At 55.8% G+C, this 13,873-nt stretch overlaps 1 protein-coding gene, 1 long non-coding RNA gene and 2 pseudogenes across 3 annotated transcripts in view; 2 read left to right on the top strand and 2 right to left on the bottom strand.

Annotated features, from left to right (window-relative positions):
- The window catches only part of LOC135404423 (zinc finger protein 501-like), a 127,466-nt gene that overhangs the window by 15,272 nt on the left and 98,321 nt on the right, over nucleotides 1-13,873 (bottom strand). The window lies entirely within an intron of this gene.
- LOC135404433 (zinc finger protein 239-like) overlaps nucleotides 1-13,873 on the top strand; it is a 352,167-nt pseudogene that overhangs the window by 323,778 nt on the left and 14,516 nt on the right.
- LOC135405752 (uncharacterized) lies at nucleotides 9,925-10,806 on the bottom strand. 2 transcript variants are annotated; one of them, XR_010426000.1, is made up of 3 exons: nucleotides 10,661-10,806; nucleotides 10,524-10,562; nucleotides 9,925-10,173 (listed from the first exon to the last, which is right to left on the bottom strand). It is a non-coding gene; the product is annotated as an uncharacterized LOC135405752 (long non-coding RNA). The 2 variants fall into 2 exon arrangements; XR_010425999.1 differs by having other exon boundaries at nucleotides 10,524-10,806.
- On the top strand, nucleotides 11,786-13,216 carry LOC135406254 (gastrula zinc finger protein XlCGF49.1-like; annotated as a pseudogene).

Below are 13,873 nucleotides of genomic sequence, written 5' to 3'. Positions count from 1 at the left end.
ACAAGCACCAAGCTGCTCAGCCACCAGCACATCCACACTGGGGAACAGCCCGACACGTGTAGGGAATGTGGGACAGCTCCACCCTCTACACCCACCGTCGCCTCCACATCAGGGAGAGGCCCCACAACTGTGGGGAGTGTGGGAAGAGCTTCACGCAGAGCTCTTCCTTGACCTCCCACCAACGGACCCACCGGTAAGAGAAGCCCCGAGTGCCCCGACTGCGGGAAGAGCTTCGGCCGCTGCTCCAACTCCATCAGCCATCGGAGGACCCGCGTTGGATGATCCACAGGGACCCCCGTTGGGCACAGACCTGGTGTGCTGGTTTAATGGTAAACCAGCAGGGGAAATGTCAGTGGTGACACCTGGAATGGGATGGAACACCTGGAAAGGGAATGAGAATGCCTGGAATGGGAATGGGGACATAAAGAATGGGATGGGGACAATAGCAATGGGATGGGAACACCAGGAATGGAAATGGGAAGACCTGGAAAGGGAATGGGGACATTGGGAGCAGACTGGGGACACTAGGAATGGGAATGGGGGCAGCAGGAATGAGAGTGGGGACACGTGGAATGGGAAGGGAACACCTGGAATGGGAATGGGAACACCTGGAATGGAAATGGAGACACCTGGAATGGGAATGGGAACACCTGGAATGGAAATGGGAACACCTGGAATTGAAATGGAGACACCTGGAATGGGAACACCTGGAATGGGAATGGAGACACCTGGAATGGAAATGGGGACACCAGGAATGGGAATGGGAACACCTGGAATGGGAATGGGGACATCAGGAATGGGAATGGGGTCACCTGGGCTGGGAATGGGAACATTGGGAATGGGAACACTGGGAATGGGAACATTGGGAGCAGGTTGGGGACACCAGGAATGGGAATGGGAACACCTGGGATTGGAATGGGGGCACCTGGAATGGAAATAGGGAAAACAGAGGTGGGATGGGAAAACCTGGAATGGTAATGGGGACAATAGGAATGGGAATGGAGACACCTGGAATGGGAACACCAAGAACTGGGAATGGGGAAAACAGAAGTGGGATGGGAACACCAGGAACGGGAGGAGGGACAATAGGAATGGGAATGGGGACACCTAAAATGGGATTGAACACCTGGAAAGGGAATTGGAACATGTGGAATGGGAATGGGAACACCTGGAATGGGAATGAGAATGCCTGGAATGGGAATGGGGACATAAAGAATGGGATGGGGACAATAGCAATGGGATGGAAACACCAGGAATGGAAATGGGAACACCTGGAATGGGAATGGGGACATTGGGAGCAGACTGGGGACACTAGGAATGGGAATGGGGGCAGTAGGAATGGGAATGGGGACACGTGGAATGGGAAGGGAACACCTGGAATGGGAATGGGAACACCTGGAATGGAAATGGGGACACCAGGAATGGAAATGGGAACACCTGGAATTGAAATGGAGACACCTGGAATGGGAACACCTGGAATGGGAATGGAGACACCTGGAATAGAAATAGGGACACCAGGAATGGGAATGGGAACGCCAAGAACTGGGAATGGAGACACCTGGAATGGGAACACCTGGAATGGGAATGGGGACACCTGGAACGGGATGGGAACAACTAGAATGGGATGGGAACACCTGGAACAGGAATGCAAACCCGTGGAATGGGAATGGGAACACCCGGGCCCGGGCTGTGTCCCTGGTGAAACAGGAGGCCAGGCCCAAAAGAGTTCACTAAGAAATTTGGGCCTGCTAACAAGCTCCCAACAGCCAAGACCATCTGTGCTCGTTCTGTTCTACTGACTGGAGCAAAGCTTCAGAGAATAGTACAGGAACATGTCCTAGGCCTAGAGGGGATAAATTAGAGAGACAGCAGGATCAGGGAGACATTGGAATAGGAGGAATAGGCCGGGAGCCAGGGCTTTTTCCAAGCTTCAGTGAGCGGGTCAAGAACAATGGAAGAGAAGGTAGGTCAAGCTGAGGAAGATGAGTTGAAGCCCCCAGAGCCATGGAGGAAGAGTGGAAGTCCCCTCAGGATTGAGGGCCAAGAGAAGCACCGCCCCAAGCCCCGCCTGAGTTCCACCTATACTCCGCCTATTCTTAATATGCAGAGATAGATGTTGGAATCACTTGAATATGCATTTAATCACAGCTGAAGATTGTATAAAAATGCTGATTTTGTGTGAAGCCTTGGAGCAAGTTTGTCCAGCGCGAGCTGGCTTGCTCTCAATGTTGAATAAACAAATACCTTGCTGCTTAAAGATAAAAAAGTCTCTGAGCAGTTTCTCAGACTGATTTTTTGGATTCAGCACCCAGTCAGTCCCAGGATGATCCCAGTCACTCCTGGTCTCTCCCAGTTGCTCCCAGTTTCCTCCATGTGGTCCCACTCATTCCCAGTTGCCCCCAGAAGCTTCCAGCATGATCCCAGTTGCTCACAGCCACTTCCAGTCATCCCCAGTGCACTCCCATTTACTCCCAGGATCATCCCAATCACCTCCAGCATGATCCCACTCACTCCTGGTATGATCCCAGTATGACCCCAGTCACCCTCCGTGTGGTCTCAGTTGCTCCCATCACGGGCCAAGCTTCTCCCTCCGTGATCCCAGTATGATCCCAGTTGTCCCCATCATGGTCCCAGTTGCTCCCAGTTGCCCCTAGCACAGATCCAGTCACTCCAAGTATGATCCCAGTCCTCCCTCCTGACAGTCCCACTCAATCCCAGTTGCTTCTCTTGTAAATCCAGTCACTCACAGTTCCTTCCAGTTGCCCCCAGCCTGGTCCTAATTCCCCTTCACGTAGTCCCAGCCACTCCCAGTACAGTCCCAGTTACCCCCACCATGGTTGCAGACACTCCCAGTATATCCCAGTAGAGCCCTCAGCATGCTCATAGTCCTTCCCAGGCACTCCCAGATGCCCCAGTAACATTCCAGTTTCCACCAGCGTAACAGTAAAGGGACTAAGTCACGGGAAAAACACAGGTTCGAGAGATTCTGGAACGTGAATAAACCAAACACCGTTGCTAGTTGGCAAAAATAATAGCTATTTATTAGGAAAAGGTGGCAAACAAGGAAAAGGGGGAAAACAAAACAGGCGCCTGAGGGAAAAGATTCGGGGCAAAGGAAAAAGTGCACCAAAAGACCCAAGAAGGATAGCTCGACACCCTACTCACTCAGGTTTCACCTGTAAGAAGGTCTTACCCACTCTACCCAGTAATAAAGTTTCTTTATAGCAGCTGCGTGTCCCGGAGGGGTGGCAGGCTCCCACTTCAGCAGGTGTCCCCGCTAAAAGCAACTTGGTCCGTCGTGAAGAGCTGGCGACCCCTCAAGAAGCGTCTCTGCTTTTATAAAGTTTTTTGAGAGCACCTGCCCCGGAGAGGTGTGGCCAGCACCACCCCGTCAGGGCTCTCAATCCCACCCCCTTGGTTATGTAAGTGAACCCCTCCTGTGCCTGCGTGAGCACTTTGGAAAGTCCCCCACGCAGGCACAGTGATTTGGGGGGGGTCTTCCCAATTGAGGCTGGGGTTTACTTCATCACCTCATTGCTTTGTCCTCCAACTGCCCCTGACGAGCAATTGACCAGTCACAACAGACCAATTAAAACAGTTTACACAGAAGCTCTCCCTCCAAGGCCAAGTTCACTGCTTTATCAGAAGACTTGACAGGAGAAAACAAAAACTAACTGCAGGTTTAACTTTGAAGTGGATCATCCAGCAAGGGAGAGGTGCAAATAGCACAGGGAACCTGTGTGCTGACCAGCAGGTCACTTGTGGGCAGAGCAGCTCTCCTGAGTCTGCCCTGGGGCACAGGGAGCCCTTTGGGACCTCAGAGCTGTCCAGGGTTCAGGCTCAGAGCAATGGGGAGGGTGAGAATTCCTGCCTGGTCACGGAAAGTGCTCTCATTGAGCAGCACAGAGCTGAGTTGAACAAAGTTCCTCCAAAGAAATCCAAAGAATTTGGAGGAGATTGTAAAGCAGCAGAGGATTGACTCAAGGCAGCCCTGCCCTGACTGTGCTGCCTCTCCTGTCCCCTCCCCAGCGCGGGACGCGCAGAGGCCGCCCGGCTCCCCCCAGCCAAGGCCTGCCGGGCCCCGCCAGCAGCGGCTGCTGGCCCAGTCACTTCCAGTCACTCCCAACAGGATCCCAGTTGCCCTCAAGGTGGTCCCAGTTGCTCCCAGTCCCCCCCACAATGGTTCCTTTCCCTCTCAGGGACTCCCAGTCTGAGTCCAGTATGGTCCCAGGCACTTTCAGTCACTGCCTGGAGGAGGCCATTTGCCCCTGCATGGTCCCAGTTGCTCCCAGGATGATCTCAGTATGTGTCCAGTATGTGTCCCAGTATGGCCCCAGGAACTTGCAGACACTTGCAGTACAAATCCAGTTTGATCCCAGTCATCCCAGTATGGTTGCAGTGCCTCTCACATACTCCCAGTAGTATTGCAGTCACTCCGAGGATGGTCCCAGTATGAGCCCAGCAGGGGCCCAGCTGCTCCCACTCTGATCCCAGTTGCCCCCAGTGTGGTTGCTCCAGGATGGATCAGGAATGGGGACCCCTTTGTGCCCCTCCCTTGTGTCACCCTGTTCTGAGGGAGCTTTGGGGGGACATCTGCACCCCAACACAGCATCCAACACATCCCAAAGTGTGCTGGGACCCCCTTGAACCTGGGAATTGAGGGGAAACATGGAAAAACCCTTCTCAGAGAGAAAATTGGGTGACCCTAGTCCTGGATGCTTTTAGGAAAGAGTTCTAAACATTTCTTGATGAATGGAGGGGGTGTGTGACTTTTTTATTCTTGACCTTTCCAGTTCTCCATTTGGGGGCAGGATGTCCTCTGGGCCAATGTTTTGTTCCCTTTGCAGTGAGTGCAGCCTCAGAGGGCTGAGCCCTCTCTGGCTGGGCTTGGCCTCTCCTGCAGAGACTCAGGCCTGGCTGGGCTGCCCCAGGCAGACGCTGCAGGAAGAAGAGCTCAGGCCGCCTGGCTCTGGTGTCCCTGGGGCTCAGCCTGTGCCCCATTGCTGTGCAGGGGCTGAGCCCCACCTCTGCCTCGGGGCCTTGGCCAAAGGGCTGGCAAGGAAGAGGCCCAGCAGCCTTGGGGCCTGCCCAGCTTTCCTCCTCCCTGGGGGCTCTCAGTCCTCCCCTGACACCGTGTGGGCCCAAGGCCTTGCTGGCTTCGGGCTCACGGCCCGCCGGCACCATCCCAGCAGCCTGACCCCCCTCCTTCCCCTCTCTCCAGCCTCTCCTGCCTTTTCTGGCAAGGGGCCATCCAAGGAAAACCCCGGTTCTCAGCAATGGCACCTGTGCCACGGCTGCAAGGCTCGAGTGGGCCAGGCAAGAGCAGGAGCACAGGGAGCCTGAGGAGCCAGGAGATGCCCTGGCTGGGCATCGTGCTGCTGCGGGACGAGCTGACACCTCTGCACAGTCTCTGCCCGTCCCTGCCAGCCGACTTCTGCCCAGGCTCTGGGCACGGGGACGCAGCACTGACAGTTTTCAGCCACCGCGCTGTTCCACAGAGGCTGTGATGTCACAAGGCCCTTGCCTGGCAGCCAGGAGATGGGCAAGGCAAGGCAAGGACGGAGCCTCTGAGCCACCAGCACGCTGTCCCCAAAGGCTGGGCTGGCACAGAAGCCCAGAGTCCATGAGGTTGGCAGAGACTTGGGAGATCAACCAGCGTCCAGCCTACGCCCCATCCCCAGCACGTCAAGCAGACCACGGCACTCAGTGCCATGGCCAGTCTTTGCTTAAACACCTCCAGGGACAGTGACTCCACCACCTCCCTGGGCAGCCCATTTCAATACCTAATCCCTGTTTCTCTCCAAAAAGTCCTGCTCCTGTCCCTGATAAACAGCCCCTGACAGGCAGGTCCTCATGTCCTCTTGTCCTGTCACCTGTTGCCTCGGAGAAGGGGCTGACCCCCACCTGGCTCCAGCCTCCTGTCAGGAAGTTGTGGACAGGGAGAAGATCAGCCCCGAGCCTCCTCTTCTCCAGCTTGGAGAAGCCCAGCTCCCTCAGCTGCTCCTCACAGGCCATGCACTGCAGACCCTTGCCCAGCTCCACTGCCCTGCTCTCCACCCAGTCCAGCCCCTCAAGGTTCTCCCTGAATTGAGGGGCCCAGAGCTGGACACAGCACTCCAGGGGTGGCCTCACCAGTGCCCAGTCCAGCAGAAGCATCACTGCCCTGCTCCTGCTGCCACACTCTTTCTGATCCAGGCCAGCCTGCCCTTGGCCTTCTTGCCCACCCGGGCACCCGCTGGCTCAGGTTCAGCCACTGTCCACCAGCACCCCCAGGGCCTCTCCCACGGGGACCCTTTGCAGCTCCTCTGCCCCCAGCCTGGAGCTGCAGGGGGTTCTTGTGGCCAGAGGCCCCAAAGGCCCCAAAGGCACTCTTGAACCTCATGCCCACGGGTTCGGCCCAGAGGTCCAGCCTGTCCAGGCCCCTCTGCACAGCCTTCCTGCCCTCCAGCACATCCACACTGCAAGCCAGCTTGGGGTCCTCTGCCAATTTGCTCATGGAAGACTCAATGCCCTCCTGCACATCCCCACGAAAAATATGCAACAGGACTGGACCTGTTACCCAACAAGTTCTAGTGCTTGACAAAGGAGCCCACCCAGCAGTGGGGAGAAACTGCTGGCAGGAGATTGAATGGGGGCAACAGACAATGGATGATGGACAAGTTCTGGGCCATGGCCATTTGTTAGAAAAACAAAGTAAAAGTTGAAGGCCTGCCATATTTCAGTGGTCAGAGACCTGGCAGAGAAATCTATTTTTGAGACCTGGACACAAAGAAGGCAGAATTTCTAAACCACAAAGACCCTTAGAGAAACCAGAGATGAAGACAAAACTAACACAGTTACTGAGGCTCTCTCTATCCAGGGAAAAGACAAGAAAAGGACAAAAATTGTGGACTAAGTATCATTCAAAGTGAGAAATCAAGAGCCAATAGAAGAGAGAAGAAGAATTCCTGCAGAGAACTGGTAAGCCAATGGACAGGAATTCCTTTGTCTGATAACATGTAGAAATAGTTAAAAGTTTTGAGAACTGTTGTAGATGTGTTAGAGAGCAATTCCTGTGTCCCTTCAGCGCTGAATGAAGTAGGGTCACCTCTGGAACCCAACCAACTGCTCAGAGATTTTATTCCCCGGCTTTCGCTGACAGTTTCTGGGGACCCAGATGAGACAAAGCAGCGCCGACAGGGCAGAGCAGAGGAATCGTTGGCCCTGCAGCGTGTACCAAAGGAGTTTTGGGGAGATCTTCCAGTTCCCTGGTCTGGAGAGTTCACCACGCCTTCTTTTCTGGGAAAAAGAACAGGCCATGAATTTTGGGGACTTTATTTTAAGGCCTTTTGCCTGCACATAAGGCACAGCAATGGGAAGGACACAGCGTGAGGCTGAGAGGTTTCTGTCATGGTTTGTGGGCTTGGGTGAGATTGGGCCAGAATTACAAGACACCTGTAAAATCTGGGCTTTGGGAAAGGTTGGGGAGGGTTGGGAAAGGTGTTGAAAGGGTGGTTTTGCCTGAGGTGTTAAACATGGGAGTGGGTCTGTCTTCCCAATTCCCGAGGGAAGAGATCCCAGAAATCTCCCCTGCAGGTTGTGTTTTAGGGAACAGGAGAAGAGACCAAGGGTAAGAGGTTTCTTTCCTGGAGGGAAGGGCTGTCCTTGGCTTGCAGGAGCCCTGCGCTGAAATTGCCAGTCTGACTGCCCAAACTGAACACAGATGAAGATTCCTGCCAGACAAAAGGTGGCAGGACAGAAAGCTCTTGCTGCCCATGGAGTGCCCAGGGTGGCCCCCCAACTGCATCTGAAACCCAAAGGTTCCAGGCTTTCTTTCCTGGGGGAAAGGCCGTGACTTCATAAAGAGTCCAGTGGCAGACGGGTGGGGCTGCACTGTGGGGGTGTGAGGTGTTGGTTCTTTGGTTTCCAGGGGCTATTCCAGAATGGAGGGGATAGGCCGTGACATCACAAAGGGGCCCATGGCACAAAGGTGGGGTTTCACTCTGGGGTTGTAGGGCATTGGTTCTTTGGTTGCCAGGGCCCAGTCTGGAATGGAGAGGACAGGCTGTGACACCACAAAGGAGCCCTTGGCACAAGGATGGGGTTGAACTGTCACATGGTGGGGGCTTGGTTCTTTGGTTTCCAGAGGCCATTCCAGAATGGAGAGGATAGACCAGAATGGATAGGACAACAAAAGGGCCCAAAGCACATGGGTTGGTCTGCACTATGGTGTGGGGTGTTGGTTCTTTGGTTGCCAGGGCCTATTCTGGAATGGAGAGGACAGGCTGTGACAAGAAGTGCCTGTCAGAACTGCAAAGATGGGCGCACAAGAATCTTATGTGGGCATATTCTCTGCTCTGCCCTGCACACCCTTAGTGCTGGGGTCAAAACTCAGCCTCTCTGCTTCCCTCTCCTGAGGGACTTGTTCTTAGACATCCCTTTCCCCTGCGCTCCTTTCAAAAGCTCTCCTGGCAATTCCCAAGCCTGTACCCAGCTCTCATCCCCTCTCTGTCCTCTTCCCAATCGCCTGGTCAATCCCAACATCCCAGGACAGGGATCCCAGTTGCCTGGTTGCACTCCCACCTAGTTCCATATGTTGGGCCATGATATCCCAGCACTGGAGCAGCCAGGTCAGCAGGGACTCTCCCAGCTGGAGGCTGAAATCTTTTCACATCTCTCACAGCTGAGCCGGGGATGGGGATCGGGTGATTATCTCTGGCCCTGCCTCTTGCTCCTGTTCTGAGGGCTCTGCTTCCCCTTCATCCCTCACTAACTGAGCTGATTTGGTCTTGGATTTCTTCTGTAGAGGGGCAGCTGCTACCGACACAGGTTGTTCCTCTGCAGTTTGAGTGGCCACGGCACCTCTTGGTCTCCTTTCCTCCTCCTCCCCCTGAGGGCACTGGGTCTTAGTTTAACAAGATTACAACTTAGAAAGTAAGAGACTTTAGGTGGAAGTGTGGAAAAGAAGAAACCTTTTATTAACAAAATCTGAATAAACAACAAATGGTGCAACCAAAAACTTTCAGAAGAAACAAAACAAAGTCCCAAATCCCCAGGTGGGGGGAGAAACTGTCCCAGCAGTTCAAAGCTCTCTCAGCCCTGTGTGCTCGCAGCCAGCAGTGAAGGAGTCCCTTTTCCCAGGGGCAGTCGCCAAAGCAGAACACCTCGCTCCCAGATGGGTCGGGCTCTCTCTCTCTCTCTCTCTCTCAGTCGCTCTCCACGAGGTGTCCCGGGCGGAAAAAACTTCCTCTCAGGAAAAGAGAACAAGGTGGCCAAAACCAGCTCCTGCTCTGTCCGGTCCCGGACAAACCCCAAAAGCCCCCGAACAAAGGACCCCCCCGCCCTCCCCGCGGCCACCGCGGTGTCCCCGAGAGCCGCCCTCCCCCCACTGCCCCTGCCCAGCGCCTGCGGCTCCGCTCCAACCCACCCCATCCCGGGAGACACCGATGGGAATGGGGAGGACACTGGGAAACAATTCCAACACCTCTTTTCAAACCTCTGACACCTGGTTCCCAGACATTCCCTAAGAAGGGGCTTCCCGTGGCCTCGAGCCAGTGACCGACCTTTGTATTGAACCAACTCCTGGAGAGACATGTTCCCATCCCTCTCCCCATTCCAATTCCTGGCGTTCCCATCCCTGTCCTCATTCTCACTTTCTGCTGTACCAACCTGCTCCCAGTGTCCCTGTTCCTATCCCCACTACCCCTATCCTGGTCTCCCATGTCCCCATTCCCATTCCCGGTGTCCCAATTCCCATTCCTGGTGACTCCAACCTGCTCCCAATGTCCCCATTCCCATTCCTGGAGTTCCCATTCCCGGAGTTCCCATTCCCATTCCTGCTGTACCCAACCTGCTCCCAGTGTCCCCATCCCTGTCCCAAATGTCCCCATCCCAGTCCCCCCTGTCCCCATTCCTATTCCTGGTTCCCACAGAGGAACTGCCGGATGCCGGAGGAGGGAGCCAGGATTTATTGTCCAAAGCAGGAGATTTTCACACCCAAATTAAAGCCTCAGGAATAATTGTGGTCCTGGGTTTCACACAGGAAAAAGCAGGAAGTTGATCCATCGGGAAGAGCCGCAGGGGGGTCGGGGTGGGTGGGAGCAGCAGGATGAGTTCTGCCAGCAGCTCCTGCCTTTCTGCAGGGAGAGGGAAGGGGTGGATCCAGCTCCGGGATCGTTCAGGCTGTGATTCCTGCTGGGATGAGAGCGGGGAAAGGAGTCACCATGTCCCTGTTCCATCCCAGGGGATGGAGCCGGCTGTGGAGCCCAGGGAGAGTAGGAACTGCTCTGGATTCCCTCCTGATCCTGCTCCGACCATCCCACCACAATCCCACTCCATCCATCCCACCCCAATCTCACTCCAGAATCCAGCCCTGATCCCAGTCCACAATTCCACCTGATCCCACTCTGGAATCCTGCCCATAGCTGGAATCCCCTTCCAATCCCGCTCCAGCCATTAGGCCCCCATTCCCCTCTGGAATCCTGGCATCCATCCTGGGATCCCTGCCCAGAGGATCTGGATCCACACACGCTGCTGGGACTCACTGGTGGGCGCGGGGTCGTATCCATTCCCCTCCCTCTTCCCTATGGAAAGAAAGTGGGATCAGCACCCGTGGCACAGGATCCCTGGAATGCTGCCGGGCGGATCCGTGCCCCTTCCCGACCCCCATCCCGGGAGTTACCGGATCAGAGCTTCCAGACACCGACTGCCACGAGGCCGATGATGATGATGATGGCAGCGATGATGGACACAGTGTCCTAGTTAGAACAGCTGGGACCGATTCCTCACTGGATGGGTGTAGCCCAAAACTGTGGATTCTATGGCCTTCCATGCCATTTTCCCAGGAATTGTTGTCAAGAGAGGCCTGCGAGGTGGGGGGGATGTCCTGAGCACCCTCATAGCCTTTTATGGACTGAACATCCTCATATCCTTTTATGGAATTCCCCACTCTGTGGGAAGAACTAAGCATCCTTTTATGGAATTCCCCGCTCTGAGGGGAGGACTGGGCATTTCTGCCTGAACTGGAGTATATATAAACCTGGAGTTTCGGAACCTTTTTACCACTCGTGGGATCGAGAGGAGGACTGCAGCTCACCGCTCTCAACCAGTCTGAGACCACCATCCTCAACTGGACTGCAATCCCCACTTTTGACCAGACTGCAACAGCTCTCACACCAGCAGGTATTTTCCTGTCCCTTTACTTTGGACTCAGGGGGGGCCCTAGGAACATCACTTTGTTCATGGCCCAGGGTGCTGGATTCTACATTTGGGTTTTGTGGATTAAAACCAATTGCTTGTCTGTATAATCAGAATTATTTAGCCAGGGGGGCCCAGAGGGAGGAGAGCAGAGAGGGGCGATCCCGGAGCTGGGGGACCCCCGGAATGCTGGAGGGGGGGGGAGCAGAGAGGGAGCGCCGGGCCCCTTAACCAGGGGTCCCGGAGAGGGGGAAGGCCTTGGAGTGTGGAGAGGAGGGGGGGCCTTGAGGCGTGGTGGGAGCCGAGAGCGCCAAGAGGTTTGCGAGGGTGGGAGCCGAGAGAGGAGGGCTGGCCGGCCCCGGGAGGCAGAGTGGGGAGAAGTGAGCCCTGGGACCCCCCTGGCAACACTAAAGAGGACCCCGGCGAGTGGGAACCCCCCGGAGCCGTGGGACCCCCGGCAGCCCAGAGAAGGGGGACCCCCAGTGCAGGCAGAAGTGCCATCAGGCCAGACAGGGGGGACCCCCCAAACCCCAGAGAGCAGAGATGGGGAACTCCTGGGAGGGGTTTTTGGGCTGAATGTTGGTGTTTTGGAGGTTTTTATGGACACAAGATGCCTGGTGAGTCCTAGAGCTGGACTTGGGCAGGAGGAACCCCCAAGGCAAAGCACTCACCTCCTTTTTTCCACCCCATCAGGATTTCTGCTTCCCAGACTTGGGCGGATGGAGGAGGAGGCTGCGAGGAAGAGGAAGATGCCGCGGGCCCCCAGGCAGGTGAGGAGGAAGTCAGTGCTCTTTGGGTCGGTCTTTTGTGGCCGTCCTGCCGGGGCCGGAGTTGGGGGGATGTCCTTGGGCTTCCCTGTGGGCCGGAGGCAAATCCCCTGCGTGTCCTTGTTGCTTCCTGCCCCAGGCCCCAAGGTGAGGCCGGAGAGCGCGGAGGACAAATCCCGGCGGCAGAGCCTGGTGGGAGAGGACGTTTTGAAGGGCTCCCCGGCGCAGGAAGGCAGCGGGGAGGAAAAGGGCCGGAGATGCCCTCGCAGGAGGGGCTCCAAAGCCAGCCCAGGGGGCTGTGAGGAGGAAAGAGCCAGCGTGTGCCGGGAAGGCGGCCGGAGCTTGAGGCGGAGCTGCGAGCTGGTGGTCCCTGAGCAGCCTCCCAGCAGGGAAAAGCCCTTCAGCTGCTTGGAATGTGGGAAGAGCTTCAGTAAGAGCTCCACCCTCTGCAATCACTGTCGCATCCACGGTGGGGAACGGCCCTACACCTGTGGGGAGTGTGGGAAGAGCTTCACTCAGAGCTCCCACCTGCTCCAACACCAGATGGTCCACAGTGGGGAAAGGCCCTACACGTGTGCGGAGTGTGGGAAGAGCTTCAGGAAGAGCTCCCACCTGCTCCGACACCAGATGATCCACAGTGGGGAAGGCCCTACACGTGTGCAGAGTATGGGAAGAGCTTCAGGGACAGCTCCAGCCTTTGCAAACACCGTTGCATCCACCCCAGGGAATGACCCTACAAGTGCTTGGAATGTGGGAAGAGCTTCAGCACAAGCACCAAGCTGCTCAGCCACCAGCACATCCACACTGGGGAACAGCCCGACACGTGTAGGGAATGTGGGACAGCTCCACCCTCTACACCCACCGTCGCCTCCACATCAGGGAGAGGCCCCACAACTGTGGGGAGTGTGGGAAGAGCTTCACGCAGAGCTCTTCCTTGACCTCCCACCAACGGACCCACCGGTAAGAGAAGCCCCGAGTGCCCCGACTGCGGGAAGAGCTTCGGCCGCTGCTCCAACTCCATCAGCCATCGGAGGACCCGCGTTGGATGATCCACAGGGACCCCCGTTGGGCACAGACCTGGTGTGCTGGTTTTAAGGTAAACCAGCAGGGGAAATGACGGTGGTGACATCACAGGGACATTGATGACATCACAGGGACAGCGGTGACATCACAGGGACAGTGGTGACATCACAGGGACAGTGGTGACATCACCGGGGGTTAATTTTGGTGTGAAAATCTCCTGCTTTGGGCAATAAATTCTGGCTCCTCCTCCAGCATCCGGCAGTTCCTCCCTGGGAACCAGGAATGGGAATGGGGACAGGGGGAATGGGAATGGGGACACCTGGAATGGGAATGGGAACATTGGGAGCAGACTGGGAACAACAGGAATGGGAACAAAGAAATCAGGAAGTGGGAATGGGGGCTCTAGGATTGAGAATGGGGACACCGGGGAGAGGGATGGAGACACTGGGAGCAGGTAAGGGACACCAGGAATGGGAATGGGGACACCAGGAATTGGAATGGAGAACCAGGAACTGGGATGGGAACACCTGGAATGGGAATGGGAATTCGTGGAATGGGAATGGGAATTCATGGAATGGGAATGGGAAAATTGGGAGCAGATTGAGGACACCAGGAATTGGAATGGGGACACCAGGAATGGGAATGGGAACACCTGGAATGGGAATAGAAAAAACAGAGGTGGGATGGGAACACCAGAAATGGGAGGAGGGACAATAGGAATGGGAATGGGGACACCTAGAATGGGATGGAACACCTGGAAAGGGAATTGGAACACATGGAATGGGAATGGGGACACCTGGAATGGGAATGGAGACACCTGGAATGGGAATTGGAACATGTGGAATGGGAACACCTGGAATGGAATGGGAACTCCTGGAATGGGAACTCTTGGAATGGGAATGGGGACA

This window comes from Pseudopipra pipra, chromosome W (genome assembly GCF_036250125.1).
Source record: "Pseudopipra pipra isolate bDixPip1 chromosome W, bDixPip1.hap1, whole genome shotgun sequence".
Taxonomy (NCBI): domain Eukaryota; kingdom Metazoa; phylum Chordata; class Aves; order Passeriformes; family Pipridae; genus Pseudopipra; species Pseudopipra pipra.
Note: the sequence above shows the minus strand (reverse complement) of the source record. Positions and strands in the feature narration are given on the sequence as shown.